The following is a 16,835-nucleotide window of genomic DNA, read 5'->3' on the forward strand; positions in this document are numbered from 1 at the left end:
GATAAGACCACTCTGGGCCCTGAAGGATTTGGCTCTCCCCAAAAATGGGGGAAAGAGCGGCAGAGTAGCCAAGGCTTAGCCTTATGATGAGACAGCTGAACTCCTACAAACCCATTGGGACACCTGTGCTAAATAGGACTCTCTGACCTAGCCCATCCACCAAAAACAAACTTCACCTGCTGCATGAATTGCCCCAAAATTTGGAAAGCCTAAAATTTAATGTCACTTTCCCAGTCACAGAAATAAAGGTCAAATACCCAGAGCAAACAATGAAGCAACTCCAATGGGCAAAGTGGAATGTTGGTCAGAGACTGAAACCCAAAAATCAAACAACTGAGTAGCAGTGACTGTGGAAAACAAAGCTCTCATGGATCACAGAAGAGTCTTCAGGCATGTCAACAAGCTCAGATTTCCAGAAATACATATAAGAGCACAAGAATATTATTCGACTGTGCAGCAGGTCTGAATATTGGGGGTAGGGGGATCTATTTGTTTCAGCTTCAAAAAGGAAGCTGCTGGGTCTCTTATTAGTTAATTTTGGGAACACAGGTTCAAGTAAAACTACCTTCTATCTGAACCAAAGGCCGTGATGTGCCAACCACAGCTGATGAAGCTCTTTCATAAGGGTCTTTAATTTGAAGGCCCTGCCCAACAGACAAATCCTAGTTTGCAGCTCCTGATTCTTAGGCTAGCATGGCAAGCAAGAGCAGTCTATGGCCAAGTACGAAAAAAGAAGAGGTAAATCTTCCACTTGGTTCTCCTAAGAGCTGGAGTTGGCCACAGAAAGAAACACAAAGTTTTCACTCCAAGAGATCAAAGAAGGCATTTTGTACCAGGAAACCCAATTCAAATCCTCATTTCCAGGAATAAAGCCACAGTGCCCAATAGTTGCTTGGGAAAATTAAACAGGAGACTGTGTGGACTCCAATTAAAATCTCTGATGCCTTTATTTCCCAGGCTCACCAGTTTAAGGTTGTGAACATTTTAGCCAGGCACTGCTTTCTTTAACTTAAATATCAGCTTCCCAGTCTGAACGGTCACACTTACCACGGGGTAAAAAAGAGTTTTAACACTTCATGACAGCATTCTTTGCCCCATCCTGAGCACTAGATGTAAAAGACAAGGTGATGCTGAGAAGTGCCAGCTTCAGCCTAGCCCGTGTCTCCCATAACCGCAGTCAGGAGAAACCACACAGCAGTCCGTGCTATTATTTTAGTCACAATATTGAAAATGAGAGGAGAAGCAGGAGAAAACGGGAGGCAGGCAGGGGGGACATACTTCAGTCTTATTCAGGTATGACAATAATCAGCTTGCTTTAAAATTATCACCTGGGGTCTTGTCAATCAGCCAACAGTTCTTGCGTGCCTACTTCACACAGGCACCAAGCTAAGTCTATATAGTGCAGTGAAATATTCCCCAAGTAATCATTATGTTAATGGTTATGTGTTTAATTTTCTTTATCTTTTTATAAAAAGTATGCATCGTGTATGTAGGTTATAAAGTCTAAAAATAAAATCGGCACCCATGAACCCATCACTCAATCCAAAAACCAGAATATCAACCAATTATCAACTACCTCCTCCTCCACTCCACCCATACCCCCAGGTCCCTGCAACACACACACTCACTCACACACACACCCACCCACCCACCCACCCAGGAATTCATTATTCTGAATTTGGGTTTCACTCTAAGTATGAATACATCTTTAGGATTATCTCCTAATCATAACAGGTGAGTTGGCTTTCCAAGAATGGCAGTGAATATTGTTTCTTCTTAAAAGATGATGTCTTTAAGGTGTTTTGTTTTTTTAAGGTGAATCATTGCTTTAAAGACAAATATTAACTAATTAATAGACTAAGTGAGACAGACTTAGCTATGGTAAACTCGCAAAGACAGTGTACAAATGAATGAAATTTGGCACACACTGGCAAGAATGGCCTAGAACATGGGTTCCAGTGTCCCACAAACTCCTGGTTCAAATCCCCACTCCACCATTGACAAGCTCTACAGCTTAGGGCAACTCAATTTTGCCAAGCCTCAATTTCTTATTGTAAAGGAATGAAATAATAATAAAACATATGGTTGCTGTGAAAATATAATGAAAAAGTGTGTGTAAAGAGCTGAGCACAGTGTCCAGCACGTACCCAGTCCCCCTCCTCCCCAAATCATCAAATCTGTCATTAAATTCACTCAAAACATCGAAGGATTTTGCCACCATCCATAGTTTACTTCGCCCTAATTTCTATCACGTGAAAATAAATCAAGGGGCAGCAATCCAACAGCAGAACAAGCATAGAGGACAATTCCCAGTCCCAGCTCCTGTTTGCCTAAAGTACAGTACACACGCATTGATTCCATCTTCACCTCATGACCTTGAACAGCAGGATCATTTTTCAAATCCATTTCTGCCCCGTCCCTCCCTCCCCTAGAAGGTTGGACTACTTGATCCAACCTCACCTAGAAGCCTATTGCAATCATCACAGGACTAGTTCTGTGCAATCTAGGGTAAGATAGAGGCATAGTCTCTACTTACTGGTTCAATCACTGTTATCTGTTCTGTGGACAGATGCACAAAATTTGGTAAATCACCACTCTGAAAAAAAAACCATTACAATACTATTAATGGAATTAAGTTCCTCACTTCTGAAATTAATTTGTCATATTCCTGAATGTGGCATCCACCTCCATCTTCACTCTTCATCCTTAGTTCCTTTTAAATTACTTAGAGGTAACAAGAAACTTATTCGGATTCAAATGATCACTCTCTTCCAAGGTACAGAAGTTGTAAAACTACTACCTTTGTCAAGTTTTATTTAAAGCCACTCTCTCCATTTCAAGTAAAACTCACCCACACTGCTAGAAAAGGAGGGAACGAACCTGTCCCGGCCCTTGATTTTTTTGCCATCTATCCAGAATCTACTGCAACATCATTCACCACCTCTGAGTATTTTCACAAGAGGTGACGGTAGCAATGCGATTATCCAACACACAATTCCATCAATCTAAGGCCTACACATCTCAGCCTCAAAAGACTTCTGTTTTTTTTAATACCAGGACAGAAAACAGAAACAAGTGAATCACAAAAAAAGTGATTTGGTCTTAGACGCCAGGTGATCCAAATCCTGTCTAGGCCTACAATAACCTCCCCACCTCTGTGTCCCCATCAGTGAAATGGGAAAGATCCGAATTTCACACTCAAGCATACTGTAAAACTGGATGGCGAGGCCAGTGTCTGAGGTCAGCACAAGTCTGGTGTCTGCTGGCTGCCCAAGTCCGGGCCCGTCGCCAGCCACCCACCTCCAGAGACAAGTGCCAGGACATACTATAGTGTTTCCATTTAAGGCCCGCCACTTGGATCAGCCCATCTCTTGAAATTTCTTACCACCACCTTTCCAGGAAGAAGTTTTTTGGGGGGAAAGGGAGGTGGTGTCTATTTTTTGCCACCGCCTTTCCCTGGGCTGTCAGAGCAGTCTGCATCCCTGGGACAGGATTCTTTAAAAACCACTGGGTCAGTCTGTGTCTAAATGCGAGAACCTCTTTTCAAAAATATACAAAATACGTGTGAGATCAGCCCCTTTTCTCATCACCTAACTGCCATCACCCACACTTCAAAAAAGAAAAAAAGCCCAATAAAATCAACAAACCCACTGTAGTACTTTGCTACCTCTCTCCCAAAACCACATTAAGCACAACTTTTTAACCAAGACTCTTCTTCTGCTACTAAGTTGGAATGTTTTCTTCCCTGAGTAGCTTCTTCTATAGCTTCTCTCCCATGCAGGAGCGTTCAAAACTCCAGGGGGGAAGAATGGGAGTCGGGGGAGAGTGAGAGACCTATCTGGCACAAACTGGACACAGCTGAGACAGTCTAGAACCCAACGGAAGGTAGTGAGTCCAGCAGCCCCAGAGGCCCCACACCTCTCCCCAGCGCACCCCAGGTTCTAGCCTCACGGTTTTGGTTACAGTGTTGAAGGAAGGGTTTTAAACTTGGCAAAGCACTGTGCAACATCTGTAACCACATTTGCCTTCTGGGGATCGGAAGATGAATCCCACATTCCTGGCTTTGAAGCTTTTTGAAACTGCAGCTAGGAAGGACGGAGGGAGGGAGGGCGTTGAGCAGAGTTTATTGGCTATCTTTCCAGCAGCAAATTCCTCTTGGAAGAGACAGATATTTTGAGGGTGGGGGTGAGTCGCCCATCCCTTCACTCTCTACCAAGCTCAGCTAGGAAGGTGAGCCCCATGGCCAAGCGGCCAGATCGATTTACAAGTCAGAGGCGCACACCCTGAAGGAGTTCACTACATGCACGCGCGCACACACGCGCGCACACACACACACACACACACACACACTGCAAACCAGAGACCACCCCACTCCACGCCTCTGCCCTCTCCCGTATCCCACCAGCAGTTCAGGCCCACGGCAGGACAGTTCTGTTCCGCGGCTGCTTCCCCCTCCGAGAGTGGATCGGCTTGGGGGAGAAAGGCATGAAAGCGAGGGGGAGGCACCGCAGACGCCCACCCTGCCACCCCCAATGCCTGCCCCTTCTGCCGCTAGGCGCCTTCCTCCCTCGGTCCTCCCGGCTCCGGCAGGCGCGGCCGGCGACCTGTCCTCACCTCCGGTCCCGCGGCGGCGGCGGCGGCAGCGGCGGGAGGCTGAGCCGGGGGAGGCGGAGTGCGAGCCTGCCGGGCGCTGCAGGTCGGCGCGGCGCGGGGCGGGGCGGGGCGGCGCGGCCGGCGAGGGAGCCCGGAACTCCGCGGGACCGAGGACCGGCGGCCGGCCCCGAGCGGCGGCGAGCGGCGGCGGCGGCGGGCCGGTGCGGGGCGCCGGCGGCTTTCCAGCCCTGGGGCCGGCGCGGCTGGCCGAGGAGCAGCCTGGCAGCGGCGGCGGCGGCGGCGGCGGCAGCCACCCCGGGGAAAGAGCCGGGGGGAGGGAGGGGAGGCGGGGTGAAGAGGAGGCGGAGGAGAAGGAAGGGGAGGAGGGCGGGCGGAATAAACTTCCCGAGGCGCCGCGGCACGGGCTGGGAGGACGGCCGCGGGCGGGGCGCGCGGGCCGGGCGGGGGTGGGCCCGGCGGGGGCGGGGGGAGGGGGCGGTCACTGAGAGTAGAAAAGTTCCCCCAGAGCCGAGGGGGGAGGCTGCGGCGGCGGCGGCGGCTGCGGAGCGCCGGAGCCGGAGCGGGAGGAGCGGGAGGAGCGGGAGGAGGAGGAAGTGGCTGCGGAGCGCTCGGCCAATGAGTGTCTGGAGCTGTGATTAACCAGGCAGCAACACATCATTTCCTCCCGGCGCGGATCCAGGGAGCCGGGAGGGAGAGGGAAGGCGGCGGGGCGGGGCCGTCCCCGCGCCCCCTGCAGGCGCCCGGCCGGGGGCGAGCCCGCCGAGCCCCGCCGCGCCGCCCCCGGCGAGCCCCGCGCTGTCTGGCGGGCCGGGCGGAGGCTGCGAGCGCGCCGCCCGCGGGGTTCCTCGGAGGCGGGGCGGCGGCGGCGGCGGCGGCGGCGGGGCGGGCCGGAGCCGGGCTCCCGCGGCCGGGGTGGGAGGCGGAGAGGCCCCGCGGCGGGGTGAGTGCCCAGGTAGGCGCGGGCGGGGCCGTCTGGGACGGCTCCCGAGGGCGCGCTGGGCGGGCGGGCCGGCAGGCGGGCGGGTTGCCTCCCGGGCCCGGGACTGCGGGCGGCGCGCCGCTGGAGTCCTGCTGCCTCGACCTTCGCATCCAGGCCATTTCTGACCTGCCTGCAGATCCCCTTCCACTCTGCTCATTTCCTCGCAAGGTCTGGGGTTGTGCAAGAGCTTGCCATTTTCGCAGTCCGCCTCCTTAGTAATAAAAATATGCATTTGGGGCGGGGGGAGGAGGGGGCTGTTCTGCGGTAATCTAGCCCTGACCTAGGCGCCATGGGAGCTTACAGTGGAAAGGAAGGAACATTCCTCGCCTCAGAGAGGCTGACAACCTCGGTCCTTAGATACACAAAACACTCCAGTGTGCTAATATTATCCAAAGCATCAAAAAGGCATGTGAGGATCAAATTTTGCATGGTGCCTGCTGAGTGTAAGGAAAGCACCAAGCCATTTTCTCTGCCTTCTAGAAGTTTAGAATATACAGTCCTATCACAAAGCCAAATAAAACCGTGAAACCAATAAATGGGAATACCGTAAAGTATTTTTATCTCTACAGGTTCATTCATGCAGCAGGCATTTACTGCAGTACTGCGAAAGGTTGCAAAGAACATGGAAGATCTGGTCCCAGCAGGTCAGGAGTTTACAATCTAATTAGAAACACAAGGCAAATATACATGAAACCCCTAGAAAAGAATCCCCAGGTGTTATTATAAGCAAGAAGCTGCAGAAGGCTGGGGGCATTCTTCCATAAGGGCAAGGGCTTTTTACCTCTTATGATTGGTGGGAATCAGGAGAGGAGATTCCAAGTCAATCAAGCAAGAGTGCCTGTATGTATCCTTGCTCTGTAGAACAATGTGGCAGGGACCTCAGTGTCACTTGGCTGAAGCGTCAGCCCTGCCACCTACAAACTGTGTGACCTTGGGCACATTTTTACCCTTTAAGAAGAGAATATAGCCTGGCTCTTGAGGTTTGTTGTGCAGTTCAAATGAGATTACACAAATGTGGGAGCTTCTCAAGCTGCTGTGTAAATATTTCTCAGTCGGGTCCATTTGCGGAGTCCTCACATTACTGACCTCTTCTTGGTTACCTTCTTTATAGCATCCTCTAGGCTGTGAGCTCTGTGAAGGCAGGGACCAGGTTTGGTTGTGTCCACCCATGTATCATCATCCCTAGTGGGGTGGCACATGTGAGTACTCAATACAGGTTTGCTGAATAAGTCAATAAAGGAACGAATAAATTCTGTTACGCTTTTAACTGTTCCTTTTATCTCTTCCCTCATGGTCATCTTATTGTGTGGCTGGCTCGATGCAGAACCCTCTAACTCAACCCTCATGTCAACTAAATTAAATTCCTGGAGACTCTCTGGGAGGATTCTGGGTAGTTCTTGTGGCCCTGTAATATAGAAAAACTGATTGTGTGTGTGTGTGTGTGTGTGTATAAAACAGGAGGATACACAAGGATACAGCCTTACCCAAGCCCCACCCACAGGGGTTCCTCAACCTTGGTGCTATAGACATCTTTGGCTGGATAAGTATTGTGGGGTGCTGTCCTATACAGGGTAAGAGGTTTTGCAGCATCCTTGACCTCTATCCATTAGATGTAAATAGGACTCCCTCCACAGTCATGACAACCAAAAATGTCTCCAGACATTGCCAAATATCTAGGGAGGGTAGGTGGAGGCAAAATCACTGCCCGTTGAGAACCACGGTTTACCCCAACATCTAATCCATTGATTTAACGCTGGTGGAAAATCATACCAGTAAAGTAACTTGGAGGAAATACATCTTCTGTTATTCTAAGATTCCCAGATCTCCTCCATCATATGTTTCAAGGAGCACGACTCTTGTTAATTAATTGCCTGTCGCATTGTGAATTGGCAACTCTTCTGTTTTCTGCATATCCTCCTCCTTTACGCCCAGATCAACATGTTCATTTCTAAAAGTCAACAGCTTTCAAAAACTATTAGGAAACAGAGTCTTGAGCAACCTAAGAGTCCTGTACAATATTTTCCTACAAAAGTGGGGGAATTTATTCCATAAAATTTTGCAGATTGTGATACAGAATATAAATTGTAATTTTTAGAAATGATTTCTTTTAAAATATCTAAGTAACTACATTGACTGATTTTCTCTCATCTTGAAGCCTTTTCTTTTTGGCTTCGAGAGCGTTTTCCTTTCATAATGATATAAAGTAACATGGCTTATTAAAACCTATAGAGCAAAAATCAGCTTAGTTATATATCAGCTTTCAGAAGCAAATTCTTTAGAAGAATATCGGTGGAATGTTTGAGAGCTGGTGTTGATGAGAATCATGATGATTGATGTGCTGCATTCAATTTCTAGAGGTTTCTGGAAGAAAAATAAAGATTAATGGTTGAAGGAATGAACAAACAAATCCTGATAAGTCTGTTCATTTGGTTTGGGCATGTAGAACGAAAAAAAAATCCCTGCTCCCAACAGGCAATAGTACCGTGTTTACAATGTGAGCAGACATTTTTGTTCAGCAAGACAGTATCATCTGTCTCACTAAATAAAGTTACTTGAAGCATTGGTTTTATAGTTTTGTTCATATTTAGTTTTGGTTTTCCAGTTGTGTAATGGTTACAAGCATATGGAGGTTAGTTTACGTCTAGTTTAGTGGTTGTTCACATGTAAGTTGAGTGTTGAAGGCTGAGTAGGCATCCAGACTGCTTAGAAAAAGGGCAAAGTTTGAGGGATGGATGTGGTTTATGGTAAAGCAATTCTCCCATTTCTATTTCATTAGACTGGAACTAGGACACGTACTCCTCGGGGATCTCCAAGTTCTCTATGAAATTTGTTCTTTTGCTTCAGTTACAATACTTTTAAAAGAAAATATCATATTAAAGTAATATGATGCATATTCTGGATCACATGAATGTCTACATGCAGCCATGATTCCACTACCCTTTATTGCTATGTACCTATAAGAACATGCAGTTTATTTAAATGAAATTTTATAAAAATTATTTAAGGCATCACTGAAGGTCCGTGGAATTTTTTTCCTGTTAAAGGTGTCCATACATGACTCAAGTGTGAGAAATGCTAACCGAGCTGCATCATAACTATTCCTGGAGAATGATGGATTAAAAGACCCTGAGATCTGGAATTTAGTCCTGATACTGAGGTCTATAAGAAACCAATATTATGTTCCAAAGATTGAAATGACTGGATCAGAATAATGAAGGGTGGAAGGGAAATCATAGTCTGAAAGAGTCACTAAAAATTCTATCATGATTGGCACCCTTTTCCTCAAAAGGTAAACATTTAACCAGTCAGGACAGACACTTGTTTATCTTCCAGTTAAACTTTCCCAGGTGTATGAATGACTCATTAATTGTTCATTTCATACAAGACTTTATTGGCCGTCCACCATATTCAAAGAACTGTCGGAGCTACAGACACTTCCCACTTGGGAAAGTTCACCCAGTCACTCCTGGCACAGCAGGTTACATGCAAACCAGTGTGTGGCTATGAGCCAACCATGTGATAAAAGAGGCATTACAAAACCACTGCAGAAAGGAAAGCTTATTCATTAAACAATGTTGAGGCACTTGGACAAAATCCTGTTATTGTGTCCTCTCACACCATTCCTTAAAATATTTCCAGAAGGAATAAAGAGTTAAACATATTTTTTAATTATAAACTAACTCAAAGCAAATATTGGTAAATATCTTGGGATGGGGAAAGGCCTTTATTTTTTTTGGGGGGGGGGAGGGGCCATGCCACAGGTCTTGCAGGATCCCCAGCCAGGGATCGAACCCAGGCCCACAGCAGTGAAAGTGCCAAGTCTTAACCACTGGACCACCAGCGAATTTCCAGAAAGGGCTTTCTAAATAAAAGCTATGAAAGAAATAAAAAAGATTGGTTGGCTTGACTGTAAATTTTTTTTCCTTAGAATGTCTTAGGGAACAACCAAACAAAAGGCAGCGGGGGCAGGGGGCACGACTTTGGTGGTCCAGTGGCTAAGACTCTGCACTCCGAGTGCAGGGGCCCAGGGTTCAATCCCTGGTCAGGGAACTAGATACCACATGCTGCAACCAAGAGTTCACATGCCGCAACTAAGACCCAGCCCAGCCAAATAAGTAAATAAATAAAAGATATAATTAAAAAAAAAAAAAAAAAAAAAAAAGGGAAGGGGAAGCCAAATAGTGAAGCTACTTACAACATATACTCAAAAGGGTTAAAATTTTTAATATATTAAAAAAAACTCTTATAAATCAACAAAATGTACCTTTTACTAGAAAGCTGAGTAGATGTCATAATAGACAAGGAAAAATAAAATTTTACATCTGAACATTAGGAGAAAAGTTTAAAAACTGAAATGGTAATGCAAACCAAACTGAGATAAAATGTTTTACACAATTTGTTAGCAATTGAACATATTCTCTTGGTAAGATTGACTTTATAAAGGACATTCAGTTGCTGTGGAGAGTGTAAACTGGAAAACAGTTTCTTGAAGATAAGTGATATGTATCAAACACCTTACAATATTTATACCCTAATACTTTCATCCCACTTCAGGAATTTATTCTATGAAAATAATCATCAATCACAGAAAGATTTATATGAGAATGATCATTATCTAATAATTCTGGAAACGCCAACAGTAAAGCATAAGTTGAAAAAATTAGGATACAAAGATAGTATTCCAATTCCATGACCCTTATAAATGCATGAATCTCTCACACTCACATATACACAGATGAGAGACAGGAAGAAAATTACTTCAGATACATAGTAATTATCTCTGAATCATGGACAGGAGTGACTTATTCTTTATGCATGTCTGTGTGTTCTAACTTTTCTATATTACTTTCATAAAGAGAAATAACCATAAACAGAAATGCATATATTTTTAAAGGGTCTGACAATCATGGAACAAACCTAACTGGTGAGGAATGTATATGGACTTATATGTGTGAAGTGGGAGTTAGGAATTAGAGAATAGAATTCAAATTAGGCATTTTTGTGCTCTGCTGGTAGGTCCATTTTTTAAAGAATATTTCCCAGAGGCCTCAGCACCTTATCTCATTCTTTGCTTGCATCTCAGTCTCTTTGTGACTCATTTCCTTTCAACCTTGAGGGCTAGATGCCCATCAGTCCTGTCCTGGGTCTTGCTCACATTCTGAAGCAACTTGAGTTTCTAAATCGCTTAACTACGGTTAATTTAGCTACATTGTGGAGATGTGGATTTTTAAAAGCTACTCCCATGGATGAATGCCCTCAGGACAACCAAATTAATTTCTGCCTCAAATTAAACAAATATATTTTGAATATAAGTGTGTAGTTCTTGGTAGAATCCAGCATTACAGTGGCTCTTCGTTTTTAAGGAACATTCCTTTGCCTGACTGGTCCCTCCAAACATTGCCATCATGAAGACATTTTCATGGATAAGAAATCAAATTAATTTTCCAAGTCCTAGTATAGCCCCACTCTACCAATATCTAAAATCCAAAGGCTTCCTTTTTATTAACCTACTTTTGTTTAATGAAACTCCAGAGATCAGCTGCTAAGGTTAATTACATACAGCAGAGGACTAGCTGTGTGACCTTAGGCAGGTAATGGCAGATTGCAGAGCCTAGCTTCAGCCTAGCTTCTCCTCCGGTGTAAAGTGAGGGGTGAGTTGCATTTTGGAGGTCTCTCAGTTTCAAAATTCCACAACTCGAGTTAGAATTACTAAAGTTTATTATCTGAAGTTGCTGATGCTGTTTGACATTTTGGGAGATGAAGAGCTTAAGGTTCTCTAGGAACTGACAGAAGGTCACTGGGATTGGAGTGAAAGATGCACAGGGTGAAGTGACCTTAGAGGACTGAGATGGCCCAGCCCACTCATGCAGGTCTCATAAGAACCAGGCCAGGGAAGTGATTAAAGGGGTTTAAGCAAGGGAGTGAGTGACAAGTTTGCGTAACGTCATTTGTCATTTATCATTACACCCAAGACATCTATGACACGATGTTATATCTTTGTTAACAAGATTTTTCCCTTAATAATTATTTTGTTTTTTAAAAAAAGATACAAAGTATGCAAGTACAAAAGGATATATTGTGTAAGAAAAAGTAAATTTCAGAATCACCAGTTTCCCAGCCACCCACCCCCTTAATGCCCAGCTTCTACCTGTCCTTACAGAAACGTTGTAGACATGCTGCAGACATGTGAAACTATATAGGTGTTCTCTTTTGCTTTAACACAGATCATAGCATGCTATGCACTCTTCCGTCCTTTGCTTTCTTTATCACCATACCAATAATACCAGTCCCTATTGATACATAGTCTTTGGTATTACAATGAAGTAATTACAACAAGTTTTACTACTATTATTGTTCCCCTCTTCAAGTAAGCATAGACTCACAGAAGTCCAAGACTGAAAGGGACCAAAATCTCATCTAGTCCCAGCTCTGCCTTTTACAAGGAAAAAGTTTATTGCTGAAAAGTCATGTGATTCCTCAAGGTCTCACAACTCCTTAAGGTAAGTAAGGCTGGATACAGAACTCGGTTGTCCTAATCGCCTTTAGGTCCCTTTATACTTTCTGATTATAAAGTTATACATGTTGTAATTAAAAATGCTTTTTAAATGATATGCATAGTATGATCTGATGTTTAATCCTTAAACAGATATGTCTGATGCACAGAAATGAGTTTGGAAGGCTATGCAGTAAGATGCCGTCAGTGGTAATCTTGGCAATTCAGGTGATCTTTATGCTTGTTTTGGTTTTTATAACAAGTTTATTGGGGTATGTCACATACCATACAGTTAACCCATTTAACCCATGTGAGTGTACAATTCAGTGGTTTTCAGTATATTCATGGAGTTTTTACAGCCATCACTACAATTTTAAAGCATTTTCATTACCTCCCAAAGATATCCTGTGCACATTAGCTCACCATTTTTACACTTTTTATTCTTATGTTGTATTTCCTAAAAATTTTGCAGTAATTGGTAGTTATAATAAAAATAAAAATATATTAGAAATGAAATTAAAAGAATGCAATATCACTACGAAAATATACAGAGGAAACAGAGAAAAGTATTTCAAAGAAGATAAAATCAATTTTACTATTTCTGATATAAACATAATATTTTGGATAATTTTCTCTTGGTCTTTTCTGTGCATATTTATATATTACAAGGAAATAAACATAGTTTTCTCTTAATCATTTTAGTTATATTATGAGCATTTTCCCAGGTCATTAGATATTCTCTGAGAGTATGAATTTTTTGTTTTACTGATTTAAGCCTGTGGATATACCACAAGTTTTTACAGCATCTCATTATTTCCTTAGAATAGGCTCTTCAAAGTAGGAATCTAGATCATATTTCCAATTGCTAAGTAATCTGAACTGCTTCCAGTAGCTTGTCCATCTCACCACACTCTGTCTGTCTTTGTCACCGCATCCTCTATTACCCTTGCCAATTTGGAAATTTTAAAACTTCTACGTTTTAATTTGCATCCTTTTGATTGCTAATGAGCTTGTACCTTGCTCATAAACATATCAACTGTTTATATTTTTCTAATTTTTTTTCAGTTAGTGCTCTTTACATATTATTCCATTGGAATGTTAGTGTTATTTTTATTGATAAGAGTATAAAGAGCTTTCTGTTTTTCTTTCCTGCTGAGCACTGACCAGGTAGAAATTCCAATCTATAAACTACATTTAAAGATTAACTTGGTTTCCACTTATTATTTCCCACATTTTTGCAGTGGGACTGGCTGCCTTTCTTTAAGGGGACTCTTTTCATTTCTATTTTGGTAAAGAAATTGCTAAGGATGAGGGGCCATCTGTGAAGTTCCTTGCAGTTTGATAAAATAGTTCACCAATTTCATTCCAAAAATAATACTGTATTTACTACCAATAATATAAAAACTGTTCTGATAAGCTTTGATTTTCTTAAGTAGCCAGGTAAGTTGTGTTCAGCCAGGTTCACCCACTCCTGTGAAAGGTAACGTCAACACTGGGTCAAATATACTAGGGTATATAAAATGCACCCAAGTCTCACTCCATTTTTCTTTTTGACAAACATGAGTTTTTAAGCCAATGAACAGTCTGATTTTGTGTGTGTGATATTAACTTTTTTTTATTGAGGTATAGTTGATTCACAATGTTGTGTTAATTAACAGTCTGAAGTTTAACTATGACTCAGTTCCCCCTAGTGCTTCACCGCAGAGTACAGAAGGTTACCAAATCCTCCAGTTTCTACCACAGGGATCCAATGTGGAAAGAAGAAAGCAACCCTATCACTCTTTAGCAGCTAAAGATGTTATACTGATCACAGCTAAGAAACTGGAGCTTCCCCATGTGAGATGTGAAAACATTTGAATCTCTTCAGGATCTTGGAAGGGAAAAGAAATACACAAGCAGCAAGGAAAAAGTATTGATGACAGCGATTATTCCTGGATAGAAAACAGCCACATAACCCATTTGGTGAAAAGAGAGGAAAAAGGCAATGTATTGATCTGAGTGAACACACAGCAAAGGCCCTTCCATGCAACCTCTCAAAGAGATGCGATGAGCCTTCAATTTAGAAAAGCTTACTCTATTGCTGCTAAAGGTCGGAGTTCCCTGTTGACAAATCAAGCAAAGATTTGTTGACAAATCAAATGTTCATCAGAAGTTCTTCTACTGTGAATTGCTGCTTCTACTTGATCTTCAGTTAGTTATATGTTAGGTACCAGTAAAATTTAATAATCAGGACACAGCCTTAAAAGATACTATTTGATTTTGAAAATCAAAACAAAAATTGCTTTATATTTCTACAGTGATCATTGTTCAGTCTTTGAAATAGAATGATGGGGTTTTCTATTTTGAAAAGAATTTAGAAAAATTTAGTACAGCCTCCACTTTTCTTGTTCTTTTTCCTTTTTTTTTTTTTTTTTGAGGATTTCATGATGTTATGGTTTCTTTTTAATGAAAACTTTCAAATATAAACATAAAAGAGAAAAAAATAGAATAATGAACCCCATATACCTATCACCAGGTTGAACAATGATCAAGATTACGCCAGAGCTGATTCATCTATTTCCCATGTCCCCTTTCACATCTCCTTTTTAGGGGGTGGAGGGGGTGGGGTATTATTTAGAAGTAAACTTCAGCCGTCATATCATTCCATTCCTACATATTTCAGCAAGCATCTCTAAAACATACGGACATTTTCTTACCCAACCATAATGCCACTATTATACCTAACAAAATTAATGATTCCTAACAAAATGAATGATTACCTGGTACATCCCGAGTTCAGATTCTAATTGCCTAGATTTTCTCAGAAAGGTCTTTCATCAAATCACAATCCAGACAATACCTGCTTATATCATTTAACTGTTTGGCCTTTTATTAAGTCTCTTTTAATTTTGAGATCATTTAGTCCTCCCTCCCTACCCCACCCCCACCCATTTTTGTTATTGCTGGTGGTGGTGGTGGTGATGTTGATGGCATTGATTTGTTGATGAAACAGGGTCACTGGGCTCCACGTCCTTTTACTTTTTTAACTGTAGAAGAAGTAGAGGCTTTAAGAACTTGAATGAATTTCCCCCAAAGAGGTAGTTAATCAATACAGAGTAGAATTCAGAGCTCCTAACTCCATCCTATCATGCCCTTTCCCGTGCATATATCATGTTGTCATGCTGTTTTACTATATTTATGATTTTAATGTTCTAGTGGTTCAGAAAATTTAAATAACATTTTAAACTTTATTTCTTCTATGTTTATTTATATTTAAAATTCCTACTATTTTCCAAAAGTTAGTCAGTATTTAGAATTTGCAGCTTGTGTTTCCCCAGTGCCTGGCCCTTTGAAGTTACTCTATAAATGCTACTTTCTGAAAATACACCAGAACTAATTGAAAGACTTAAGTATTCAAAAATCAAAATAAAATAAAAACTTGTAGCAGATTAATAAAAAGTACTAGTGCTTTGAATTTGAAACAAAACTATTCAAACAAAAGTGCACCAAAAATTAAGATGTCATTAAAAACTTAGAAAAAAACAAATTGATTTACAGAAAACTATTTTAGTTAAGCAAGGCTTATATTTTTCTACTGGTGGTACAGTTAGTACATGAAATAAAATGTGATCATTAGTAGTTTATATGTTCCCAGGAAGCATGAAGGTAGAGAGGACACTGGGAAAATGAGGGCCAAAAACACATCTTCCCTCATCCCTTTCTTACAGTCTCCAGAGAAGATGGAGAGAAGAAACAAAAACGTAAATCCATTTTAACGTCTCCAGCTTGGTCCTTTTTAACAAGGCAACCAACAAATCATTTTTTTAAAACTAGTTTTAGCTAATAAGGACTTTTATTTGCATATGCTGTATGCAATCTTCCTGCGTTCAAGAACTCTGATTAGAAATTGTTACTTTCAAACCCCACAACTTCCTCACATAAAAACGAAAAATTCTTGGCCACATTTTCCCCTCAGTCCTTATGAGGCTGTTACACCAGGGGTCACCTACCACTCTCTGGAGTTTGTTTATTTCAATCCTAAAATATATCTGAAGGGATTTAAAAATATTTGTTACAGTGGAATAGATTTTGCATGGTTGCTGTTGAATCTGTTTTTCTTTCTTTTTCTTTTTTTTTTTTTTTGAGAAGGAAAGAGAAAAAAACACATTGTTTTGAAAAACATGTTTTTAAAATAATTTTATAGATTGCAGATTTTGTAAATGATCATGTTAATTGTTGGGAAGGGGTTCCCAACCTTGTTAATGTCCCCTTCACGTTAGGCTTTTGTTCCCCAGCACTGAATATGTCATTTTCTCCCACAGACTGCGTTTCTAGGGGTATAATTGCTGTCTCCATGTAAAAGACAACTCATGTGCATAAATTTCCACTCACTGAAACAAGACTGCCTCCCCTAATTTTAATGCAGATGTGATCCAGGGGGTAGAGTTACACGTACTTCCCCAAGCAAAATGAAACAGATTACACATTAAATATTGTCTTTGGAACCAGGTGCACAGAAACAACCAATTACCTAGACAGCTCATCAAGTCCTGATATGTTTACCACATTGTTTTTTGTTTTCTCTTTAAACATTTGGCGAATTATTCTGAGGCTTTCATTTCTTTATAATGAACAGAATATGCTTATTAATAAAGGCCCCTTTTGTGTGGTTCACTAACAGTTGACTCACAAAAGCCTTTAAAACTACACTGGAAAGTTTCTCAACTGAACTTGAGTTCCTGTGAAGACAAAGCCTTATTACCACGAAGA

General features: G+C 42.1%; 1 protein-coding gene and 1 long non-coding RNA gene across 2 annotated transcripts in view; one reads left to right on the forward strand and one right to left on the reverse strand.

Annotated features, from left to right (window-relative positions):
• ACVR1 (activin A receptor type 1) overlaps window positions 1-4,803 on the reverse strand; it is a 124,146-nt gene extending 119,343 nt beyond the window's left edge. The window contains exon 1 of the mRNA XM_057746048.1: window positions 4,615-4,803. The gene's annotated coding sequence lies outside the window, so the exon portion shown is untranslated. The remainder of the gene's footprint in view (window positions 1-4,614) is intronic.
• A 7,080-nt stretch (window positions 4,804-11,883) lies between these two features.
• On the forward strand, window positions 11,884-15,418 carry LOC130859095 (uncharacterized). Its single transcript, XR_009055167.1, has 3 exons — window positions 11,884-12,093; window positions 12,240-12,314; window positions 13,768-15,418. It is a non-coding gene; the product is annotated as an uncharacterized LOC130859095 (long non-coding RNA).
• The last annotated feature ends 1,417 nt before the right edge of the window (window positions 15,419-16,835 follow it).

This window comes from Hippopotamus amphibius, chromosome 8 (genome assembly GCF_030028045.1).
Source record: "Hippopotamus amphibius kiboko isolate mHipAmp2 chromosome 8, mHipAmp2.hap2, whole genome shotgun sequence".
In the NCBI taxonomy this organism is placed as follows: Eukaryota; Metazoa; Chordata; class Mammalia; order Artiodactyla; family Hippopotamidae; genus Hippopotamus; species Hippopotamus amphibius.